The sequence below is a fragment of the Strongylocentrotus purpuratus genome, unplaced genomic scaffold (genome assembly GCF_000002235.5).
Source record: "Strongylocentrotus purpuratus isolate Spur 01 unplaced genomic scaffold, Spur_5.0 spur5_scaffold_1, whole genome shotgun sequence".
In the NCBI taxonomy this organism is placed as follows: domain Eukaryota; kingdom Metazoa; phylum Echinodermata; class Echinoidea; order Camarodonta; family Strongylocentrotidae; genus Strongylocentrotus; species Strongylocentrotus purpuratus.
The window spans coordinates 50,281,302-50,292,747 of NW_022145594.1; the positions used below are offsets into that span (position 1 = coordinate 50,281,302).

The following is an 11,446-nucleotide window of genomic DNA, read 5'->3' on the forward strand; positions in this document are numbered from 1 at the left end:
AAGGGCATTTTCTGGAAAAAAGGGGGGGGGGGCACGCACAAAGGGAAACCTCAAAGCAAAAATATACAATTTATAGACATTTTTAGGCCATATGATACCTCTACATTGTGATTAGATTATCAGGGATGATTTCATTGTTTGTTTTTCTCTGCACAAGATACTGCTTAACCCTTACTGTCTCGACATTTTCGGAGATTGCGCCACAACCGCTTGGAATTTTGAATTGTCGTTTCATGACTTTTTTCCCTCAAGTCTTAGGCACATTTTGATACCATTTTCGTTGAAATTGGATATACCTGTAAGGTGTTACATAACAATTAGTATGCGCATGTCATTAAAAATGCTATAATTGCCTATATATTCATGTACAAGCAGAAATGTGAATACAGGTTTAGATTAGGACGATGTATTTCTTCCTAAGTGGGAGATATGAATTGATATCAAATTGCTTTTATATGTTTCTCAAAGTAACTTGATGTATTCACGAACAAAAGAATACATTAGAAATAAAACAACAATAAAATACATAAGAAAATAAAATGATGAATTTCGAAAAAATTTTCTTCAGAAAAACATTTTGAGACGAAGGAAACATTTATTCAATACATTTTCAAGATTATTCACAAGTCTACAGACAAATATGTTTTCTGTAAAATGCATAAAATTAGCATTTTGCATAAGTAATTAGGCTATGACGACAAAAATTTGCTTAGTAGGAAAAAACTAATTATACCATCTTGTTCCTGACGTAAATATCTACAAACATGCACATTTTTGTGTCCTTCGGACATTCAATGGCGGAGATCATAGTGGGGGGGGGGGGGGGGGAGGGGGGGGGGGGAGGGGGGGGGGGGCCTCCTTGTTCCCCCCCAGTCAGTGAGGTGCTCAAAATAGCTCAGTACAGTAAGGGTTAAGCATCATACTTTGCAGTTGAGTCTGATGGTCTGAATATTTAATTTAAGATTTCAATTTTTTAATTTGTGAAGTCGCAAAGCAAAAAATTACATCTTATAAAGAGGGAGGAAAAATGCTAATCATGAAAGACTTAAAAGATCTTTATATAAGAAACAAAATCATAATAACTTAAAATGCAAGCGTAGTGAGCGAGCTTTGGGTGAAATGAAAGAAAAAGATGCTCTTAGTCGCTTTAAATTAAGAGTACATTTTAGGGTGAGAAGAAAAGGGGGCCCATATCCAAAGGGAAAAGGACACTTACTTAAAGAATTTACAAAATAAGCCATAACAATTATTGGGGAAGGATATTCGTGTGCATGTTGATAACGTCGGTCGATAACAGCACAGGAATCAACAACCCTCCCCTCACTATACCAACCTCAATTAGCTCATTGATTTATGAATTGATGTGAATATAGAGGGTGAATGTTGATGATGATGATGATGATGATGATGGTGACGACAAAAATGTTGAAGTTAATCATGATGAGGAAAGTTATGATAATAATCTTGATCAAATTAATATTATGATGATGCTGGTAACAAAGATAAAATGGGATGATTAATGACGATAATGAAGACATTTGATTGAGATTATGAAATGAGGACATTTTATTTGTAATAGGAAGACTAGTTTGTAGGGATTTATTTTGAACTCTTAAACTCCCCTTCATATCCATGATTCATCCCTTTCATTATCCCTCATTCACATTCACCCTTTTCATCCACTTACCTTTCATATATCTATCTCTCTCTCTCTCTCTCTGATTGGTTCAATGTTCACCTGATGCGGTTAAGCTTAAAGTATAATTTACATATACTATGAATATTTAATATATACCCTTTGTTTATTGTTTATGTTTGAATATTCAAGATACTTTGTGATGTTGATTTATACTTGTATGTGACTTTATGAATATTAATTTGTTTCTTCTACTTTGCATGGAATGTATGTGGAATGCTACACAGAATGCAGTAATGTTTTTATACATTAAAACCTGGTCAGTTAGCCATTAGTTATCAATCTTACAACATGTCTGCTGGGGCTGCCTCTGTGTTAAAGGACAAGTCCACTCGAAAAATAACTTACTTTCAATAAAAGCAGAAAAATCAGACAAACCAATCAAAAAAAGTTTGAGCAAAATCGGATAACTAATAAGAAAGTTATGAATTTTTGAAAAAGTATGCAAAACTATGGAACAATGAGAATCACAACACAAATTGCCAAGATGGTTATCAGTTTGTGACGTCATGTCCTCACAACTTATCAATTGCTTTATATAGTTTAATCCCATTAATTTCCCTTTTTATCCCCCAAAACTTGATTTCCCCATGCCTTTGCCCAGGTAATATGATTTGTATCATATTGCGTGCATGACATTTCCCCAAAACTTTTATGAATTTTGAAGAATTGATACTATTTTCTGAATATTGTATTTCATAATTATTGATTTTTATATAAATAGTTTATCAAAATTCAATTTTTCATGATTTAACTGAACAAAAATTACTCTTTATTTGTGCATCCACACAAAAACATATTACTGACAATCTAACTTGGATACTGGTGTGAAGAAATAAGATTCTTAGGGTGAAAATAGGAAATTTATATCATCAATATAAAGAAAATAATTAGTGGATAATGAGGACCATACGTCACAGACTCATGAGTGAGTTGCCAATTTGTGTAGTGATTTTAAAAGTTTTTCATGTCATTAAAAATTCATAACTTTCTTAGTAGTCATCCGATTTTGCTCAAACTTTTTTTGATTGGTTTGTCTGATTTTTCTGCTTTTATTGAAACTGCAACCCTACAGTATATTAAGCAGGTGAAGGGCTAAGAAACCCTCATTTAGCCCCCTGAGCCCCTCCCATTCTTTGCTTCTTGATTATGTCAAATAATCAATGATAGCTCGATGAAGGAGGGGGGGGGGGGGGAGAGAGACATTTCCTCATTCAAAGGCCATCTCCGGCCTTCCTACATACATAGGTCACAGGCCCGTAACAAATAGAATTTTACTAGGGGTGCAGACATTACATGAGGCGGACTAGAAAAGTTTAAAGATTTGTGAGATCGCATTAAAGGCATCGTTTAACAACGTTCAATCTGAGATGCATGGCCCTAGAGCATGGCCCGAGCATTCACATCAAACAATGAAGAAAAAAATTTAGAAAGTTGAATATGTTGTGACTAAAAGGAATGCCTGTATGTAGTAATCTAAATGTAAACATTATATTGAGGAACCGAACAACATTACAAGCATATATCAATTAAAGAAATCTAGAACTTGCTCATTTAAGAATGTGTGCTACAATGATTATCTCATAAAAACAGTACAGGCCTAATAAGATTAATAAATGACCACTCAGTTTTTCTCTTCTCCTTGCAGTCTATTATGGAGTATCCACAAGACAACGGGCCGCCTGCCGCCATAGGTCAATGTGAACGTGGGGCCGTGGGCGCTGGTAGCGCACCGGTGCCTGTGTAGGACAAGGGCCGGGGAGAGGTGTAAGTGGAAGACGAGACACCTCTCCCGCGTGTACTACCAGCATCGAGATGTTTACACGGCGGAAGAGTGAGTACTCAAACAATAGGGTCGGACAAAACTATATAACCCAACAGGGGGTTTCTCAACAGCGATACAAGATTTTAAAAGTAGTCAACAGATCTTGATGGAAATTGTATGGAATTGTTGGTTGAATATATCCCCTAATCTTCATGTACATTTCAGAACTACAAGTTAAGATTGTTTTTTAAGGCTTTATTACAAACAACATCCAAGGAGAATAAGCATATCTGTACCCTAAACATGTTGTGGCAAGTTGTCACAAGAATTCTCCTGCTTTACTAGAAGAAAAGGGGTCATATCAAATAAATTTAGGGCATGGGAACGGTCCATTCTATTTTAAGCGATAGATTTTCAGAATTATTTGTTTTCTTCAGAAAATCGTAGAATTCATATTTAGTGTTTGTTGATTAAATCTTAATAATATATATTTGAACAGTTGAAAATGTAAAACATTATTTACTAAAAAAATAAAAAAATACTTGGTTTTGTTTCCTACATCACAGCTTGCGTTATAAGGATGAAAACTTCCTAAGTTGATGAAGTAATTACAGTTTCATGAAAATCTTTTTGAATATTTACTTTAAAAAAATTAGTTATTCATATGTTTTTGTTTTATCATACTGAAGGTGGCTTAGTCACTGTTATCCTTTAGGGTCCTGTGCATATAAATATGAAATTCAACACAATACATGAATGAGAAAATGAAACAACAACAAAATGTAACATTTCCATAAAAAAAACATTACAAAAGTATAATATAAGAGCAAGTAATACGGACCAACAACGTTTGCAAAGTTTGTCATATAAATGTATCAATAAAAGTATGGGAAGAAGAAATTTAAGTTGACTTAATAATTTTGTACTTTTGAATGAGAGCGGTGTCAAATGATGTCATATGATCAACAGCACAAGGTGGAAGTTTATTATATAGCTCCCTCTCAAGGTCATGATATTAATTAAGCTATAAAACAATGTTTCTTGACTAAAATCGATTGATTAGCTATTTCCGTTTGGAAATTATATATCACAACTACATATTCTGAGATTTTTATGGTCAAGATATTAATTAAGCTATAAAACAATGTTTCTTGACTAAATCAATTGATTAGCTGTTTCCGTTTGGAAATTTTATCACAACTACATATTCTGAGATTTTCATGGTCTTGGCTATTGTACGGCTGTAGGCGCTATTTGAAATTTATCAAAATCTACCGGGAGCACCGGTAAATTTTTATATTTAATTTTTCTTGAAAGCGGAAATGTTTTAGGGGCTAAATTTTATAGTGCTTATAATACATCCACAGAGGCATCCAAATATATCAAAATTGTAAAGAATCACTATCCACCCATGTTTCTTATCAAGAGAGTTTTTCAGCTTATACATGTATTTTGAAATATTTTGAAATCTGAATGATCAGTTTAATAATTTCACAGACATATTGGCTGCAAATACACTTTCACCTCATTTGGTCTCTTTTATGTACATCATTTAGATTTTAGGAACAGAGTGTCAATTATTTCTTGATGCATAAGTCAAGAGATCACAGGAATATGAATTACCAATGCAGTGATTACAAAATGAACATATACCAAACAACCATTTAGCAAACTAATTAGAAATTGTTCAAAGAATTATTAAAGAGCAATTCCATATATTACATTTACTAGAAAGATATGATATGATTTTTGTATAGGCACACTTTGATAATAATATATATTCCATAACTTATTTTTGTATTTCGATATTTCATGTTATCATTGTGAACAGATTACTGAAATATAACTGAAATATTTTAATTATTCATTTGTCTTGATCATTCGATTAAGTATATTAAGTGTATTAACTATATCTTACATGTATTTTCATCATACTAGGATTATACAGATGATAAATCGCCGACGCCCACGCTGCCAGGCTATGACCCTTAAAAGGCTACGGTGCTCAAGAGATTCAACAAGGCAGTTTGTTCTGCATTATTGCACACAGCATTGTAAGTATATTGCATAAAATGGAAGTAGAATCATTGCCAATAAGAAAGTTTGTATTTTGCACAACTTCAGTATATTCTGATGATCTAATTATTGACAACATACAATGGTATGCACTTCTTGACATTTCAAGTTTCAAGTTTTATTGGTCCACATTTTACAGAAAATATAGACATACATATGAAATACAAAATTATACAATACAACTATAGTATAAATAACCACATCTCAATGATTCTCAATTCATAGAATGTGAGGAACCTATTGAAGCATAGCTGAGGAATGGAAAGAGTCCCTCAGGAATAGCAGGAGGGCTAGGAGAGAAAGTACATCGTTATCGAAGGTAAGTGCTTATTTAAGAAGAGTAAGGACAAACATAATGACAAATCATGAAAAGTGGTAGTAAATGACATATCTATATCAGTGCATCAAAAATTGATTAGTTTTAGATTGATTGAGAGCTCGTCATGTGACCAGAAATATTTTAACCATTTTAAGGTTGCTCTGAAAAGGTACTAATTGGAAAATACTATTAGGGAGTTGAAATTTTTTGTTGTTGGTAATTTTTTAATTTTTAATTTAAACATTTCATCAAAATGTTTACATTGCTAAACTTGTATAAATTTGTTTAAATAAAAAAAGAAGTTAAAATGTTAGAAATTATAATTTTAACAATTTTTCTTTTCTTCTTAAATACATTTTGTTGCTGTTTATACAGGATTTAAAAAACAAAAATAATATACCCTAGCTGTCTTCTTTTCAAGGTAATGGTTAAAACTATGGGCCTCAGTGACTATTTTCTTTGGCCATAGTTTTAACCAGAACTTATCAGAACAGTGTATATTTGTATTATATCTATAATAGTGTCTATCTATCCAGGGACGTGATAGAGAAGGACCTGAATCAAGCCGTTCTCCTTTGACCCCATGCTCCAAGCCGCCGGAAAGTTATGCGCTAATCTGCAGCTGTTGACCAGGTGGTGAGATAAAAGAGCGCATGAAATTTTAGGATTTAGAATTCCTACATCAGAAAATGGTATCACAGCAACTGTTCGCTGTCCCTTCTAATGATTTCTCATCCATTGTTGAATGTGTAAAGAGTAGAACAAGCGAACACAAACTTGTGTAATTTCATTCTTTTTTAAACTTGAAAAATACAAAAAACACGCGAAAACACGCATTAGCAAACTTAATGTTATTGAAGATTGTAAATCATGGATCAAATAACGGGACACTAAAGCATGCACAAATTAGCGCATCATCCTAAAATATTGAGTTTTTGACAGGATGTAATTTTTCTTTTACCAACTCTGGCACACAATTTAAAGGCAGGACAGAGTTCTAAATTTGAAAAATTGTTTGATGCACTATTCCCAATAAAATTCCCATATAAAGTTTTTAATTTACACTGTAATTTTGCCGGTAATTTAATATTTTGTAATAAATGTAAAACTGGTGCCGGGCTTCCGAAATTCCCCGCAGTGGAAGCGCGGTTCGGAGCATGGAACTTCAAAGCCAAGTGGAATGTTACACATCCCATTGTTACGCTTTAGAACTCAAGAATGCGTTTGAATAAATTACAAGAGTTTCGCCTCCTGTTCTTTCACCTCCCTGATCTATCTATCTAGCATTGCACAGTAATTCATCAAATATACATAAATCATATCTTGAGCATTGAGTAGTAACAGTAATTAAGTAAATTTACACATTTTATATTCTAATAAGTTAAAAGAATGAAAGGACATTGTTGAAGCATATCAAAATCCTTACTCTATGGTTAAATTATCATAATAAAGTTATAGCCATGTTCAGACAGGGGCTTCCTAGTCTGCGTAAGTTAATCCCTGCAGCAGTAAATATCCCATAAATATTTGACTTACACCATTAGTTGACCATATCCTCTTAGTCGGACCAGCTTGCCTCGATTAAGGTAATACGACCTTCCACTGACCCAGTCTTACTCAGCGTATCTTCTAGAAGTCAGGGGCGGATCCAGGAAGTTCCAAAGGGGGGGGGGGGGGGGGGGGGGGCTTCCATGCAAATTTTTCTCCGTCAGGGGAAGAAAAAAAATCTTTGTCAAATGGCAAGAGTGTCCTTCTAGAGCCAAAATTGCCCAATGTGGTAATATACAGTGCCCTGTCATGGTCAAAAAATTATTCTTCAATTCCAGCAAAGTGCCCCTCTGAAGCCAATATTGTGTTTTTTCAAGTTGCCTCGTTAGGGGTGAAATATGCATAATCAAGGCGGCAAAAGGGCCCTTTTAGAGCCAAAATTGCTCTTTTTGATTACTAAAAGGGAGGGTTGAGTTCTGGGAAGGGTAAGAAAGTTCTAATAATCTAATTGAGAAATTTGATTAAAGTATTATAACATAAAAAAACTTAGGATGAATTGTTTTGAAGGGGTCTATCAAATAGTGTAATTTTTAGCCACATAATACGCTTTCAAGGTGGTCCCTTATCATTACACATTATACTATTATCTTTTTTATTTTTTATTGTGATAAAACACAGCAGTAAATCACAATTTTTCCAAAAATTTATATTGATTAATCTTGTGTAATTACAAATAGGTTGGAAGATAAAATGGACAATTTCCTGACCCTTTCCAGAACTCAATACCTCCCCCCTAAAGGAAAGTAAATAAATGATTTTGATGAACAAGGCTCAAGCAAAGACCAAGGTCTTTGAACCCACATCGGTATGTGCAGACGCAGAATAACTTTGCGTCATGAAATAATTTATTTTAATTTTCTTTTTTTAATACGAATAAACACGCTAACTGGTTTATTCAGGTATCCTTTGGAACTTCTTATCCAATCAATGCTAATTCTTTAAAAAATGTGATTTTTTTGTTTTGTTTGCATTTTAATTTGTTCAGCGGGAATTCCAGGTATCTCTCTCTCTCTGTTAGGGGGCATTTATCCCCCAAACCCCCCCCCCCCCCCCCTGTACGTGCATGCTTGCTAGCTTGGCTGGTGGATGTACCAAAATAAATACCTACAAAGTCACACAATCATTGTAGGCTGTCATTCATCTCCCTATTACCCATCTCTCTCTCTCCCTCTCTCTGTTTGTCTATCTCTCTATCTTTATCTCTCTCTCTCATTCTCTCTACCTTGCTTCATCTTTCTCCTACTGCCTCCACATCTCTTTCATCAATGGGTACCCACCAATTTTCTTTGAAGATGTCTATTCATCTACCTGGACATCTACCTTGCAGATAACCTCCTCCTCCTTACTGAGCAGTTCATCTCACAACATTCAAGAGAAGCCCGCCAGCCAAACAGACTCATCATCCCCATTCAGCTCATCTCACAAGCAAACGACATTCAAGAGAAGCCCGCCAGCCAAACGGACCCATCATCCCCGTTCAGCTCATCTCACAAGCAAACGACATTCAAGAGAAGCCCGCCAGCCAAACAGACCCATCATCCCCATTCAGCTCATGTCACAAGCAAACAACATTCAAGAGAAGTCCGCCAGCCAAACAGACTCATCATCCCCATTCTGCTCATGTCACAAGCAAACAACATTCAAGAGTAGCCCGGCAGCCAAACAGACTCATCATCCCGTTCAGTTCATCTCACAAGCAAACAACATTCAAAAGAAGCCCGCCAGCCAAACAGACTCATCATCCCTGTTCAGTTCATCTCACAAGCAAACAACATTCAAGAGAAGCCCGCCAGCCAAACAGACTCATCATCCCTGTTCAGTTCATCTCACAAGCAAACAACATTCAAGAGTAGCCTGCCAGCCAAACAGACTCATCATCCCTGTTCAGTTCATCTCACAAGCAAACAACATTCAAGAGAAGCCCGCCAGCCAAACAGACTCATCATCCCTGTTCAGTTCATCTCACAAGCAAACAACATTCAAGAGAAGTCCGCCAGCCAAACAGACTCCTCATCCCCGTTCATCTCATCTCACAAGCGAACGACATTCAAGAGTAGCCTGCCAGCCAAACAGACTCCTCATCCCCGTTCAGTTCACCTCACAAGCAAACAACATTCAAGAGAAGCCCGCCAGCCAAACAGACTCATCATCCCTGTTCAGCTCATCTCACAAGCAAACAACATTAAAGAGAAGCCCGCCAGCCAGCCAAACTCATCATCCCCGTTCAGTTCATCTCACAAGCAAACGACATTCAAGAGAAGCCTGCCAGCCAAACAAACTCATCATCCCCGTTCAGTTCATCTCACAAGCAAACGACATTCAAGAGAAGCCCGCCAGCCAAACAGACTCATCATCCCCGTTCAGCTCATGTCACAAGCAAACAACATTCAAGAGAAGCCCGCCAGCCAAACAGACTCATCATCCCCGTTCAGCTCATCTCACAAGCAAACAACATTCAAGACAAGCCCGCCAGCCAAACAGACTCATCCCCGTTCAGCTCATGTCACAAGCAAACAACATTCAAGAGAAGCCCGCCAGCCAAACAGACTCATCATCCCCGTTCAGCTCATCTCACAAGCAAACGACATTCAAGAGAAGCCCGCCAGCCAAACAGACTCATCATCCCCGTTCAGCTCATGTCACAAGGAAACGACATTCAAGAGAAGTCCGCCAGCCAAACAGACTCATTATCCTGTCAGTTCATCTCACAAGCAAACGACATTCAAGAGAAGCCTGCCAGCCAAACAAACTCATCATCCCCGTTCAGTTCATGTCACAAGGAAACGACATTCAAGAGAAGCCCGCCAGCCAAACAGACTCATTATCCCCGTTCAGCTCATCTCACAAGCAAACATCTGACAATGTAAGGACTGCAAGCTAGCTTCACTAAGTCGTTCAAGAAAAGCACATTTACCAAGGACATGACAGAGAGAAAAGCAGAGGAGAAGAAGGTAAGAACATCACACCAAATTTGAAATAAGGAAACAATTTAAGCAACAAAACAAAACACAAAACAAAACGAAGCAATGAAGACACTTATTTTGTAATCAGTCTTCACTGCAATTTATTTTCTCATATGGACATGTAGCACTTTGTGATTACAATTAAGATTGCTGTCTTAATAATAATAATAATAGGCATTTCTATAGCGCCATCTATCTAGACAATTCTATTCCGAGGCACAGAACTGTTACATTATTATTTTCACTTAGATATAAAGCTAATCTATCAGTTTTTCAAATATAAAAAGTGTCGTGGCATGGCCGACATTTAAATCTGGACCATCATCGTCAGCATATGACCTCATTAGAGAGAATTTTGTTAGGCTGACAGACTTTTGATGTAATGTTACTTTGAACTCAAATAAGTATAATTCTAAGTACATTATTTCTTGTCTGCATCAGGAAATCTGATTTCCACTGGTTGGTATGTACAAGTAATGCAATATAAACATACACGTAAAGAGACAAAATACATACATAACATACCAAAATAACTGAAAAATACTGATGTTACAAGTACATGTAAATGCCTTTCATGATCGATACTGGCATATATGAAGTTAAACAGTTAATCCACATGTTCCAACAATAACTTTGCTATGTCTATGAGCCTGGGAAATGATAACAAAGACTATATAGATTATAATTTTTAAATCATGCTGATGTTTATGAGCGGGAAGGTTCATGGCACCAGAGCATCAATCAGTCTAAGGCTTGCACAGTCTATATGGTGATTATTTTTCTCAATTTGTTTAGAATGATGTTGTAATTCCAACTCTTTAATGGCTTCTTGTATATGGCTCATGTCTGCTATGGAGTGGTCCTCCAATATCATTTTGGTTTTAATTAGGTTACAATTATAACCTAATTGCATAGTTTAGGGCTGGAACAGCCTTGTTTGAAGATAAACCATTGTAGTCTCTAGTATCTATGCTATTAGCCTTTTATCTGCTATGTCAGTGATGCCTGTAGTCAGTCTGTAATGACTCATTTCTGCTATGTAGTGGTGCTTATATCCACAACATAGGCTGACCCATTGT

General features: G+C 36.0%; 1 long non-coding RNA gene across 3 annotated transcripts; it reads left to right on the forward strand.

Moving 5' to 3' along the window:
• Nucleotides 1–3,393: 3,393 nt before the first annotated feature.
• On the forward strand, nt 3,394–9,029 carry LOC105437017. 3 transcript variants are annotated; one of them, XR_004062805.1, is made up of 4 exons: nt 3,394–3,530; nt 5,400–5,515; nt 5,763–5,856; nt 8,697–9,029. It is a non-coding gene; the product is annotated as an uncharacterized LOC105437017 (long non-coding RNA). The 3 variants fall into 3 exon arrangements; XR_004062806.1 differs by having other exon boundaries at nt 8,732–9,029; XR_004062808.1 differs by lacking the exon at nt 8,697–9,029 and adding an exon at nt 6,393–6,431.
• The last annotated feature ends 2,417 nt before the right edge of the window (nt 9,030–11,446 follow it).